Below are 272 nucleotides of genomic sequence, written 5' to 3'. Positions count from 1 at the left end.
AATACAGAAGAAAATCCAAAAGGAGAGTGCAAAGCCATCAACATGGCCGAATTTGGAGAGGAGGAAGAGGCAGTGAACACCCCTGAGGAAGACCTCAATGGACGTCCACTGGCCTCCAATGAGTTCCCCAATGAGGAACCATGGGAATCTGAGGCTCAAAATGAGACCATAGAGATTCCATTGGACTTACTTCTACCATTCATGAGCTCTGATGAGTATTCTTCCTCTGAAGAGGATGAGTATGTCACTGAAGAGCAAGTTGCTAAATACCA

The sequence above is a fragment of the Arachis duranensis genome, chromosome 8, assembly GCF_000817695.3.
Source record: "Arachis duranensis cultivar V14167 chromosome 8, aradu.V14167.gnm2.J7QH, whole genome shotgun sequence".
Lineage (NCBI taxonomy): Eukaryota > Viridiplantae > Streptophyta > Magnoliopsida > Fabales > Fabaceae > Arachis > Arachis duranensis.
The sequence above is the reverse complement of the archived record's forward strand: the minus strand, read 5'-3'. Positions refer to the sequence as shown.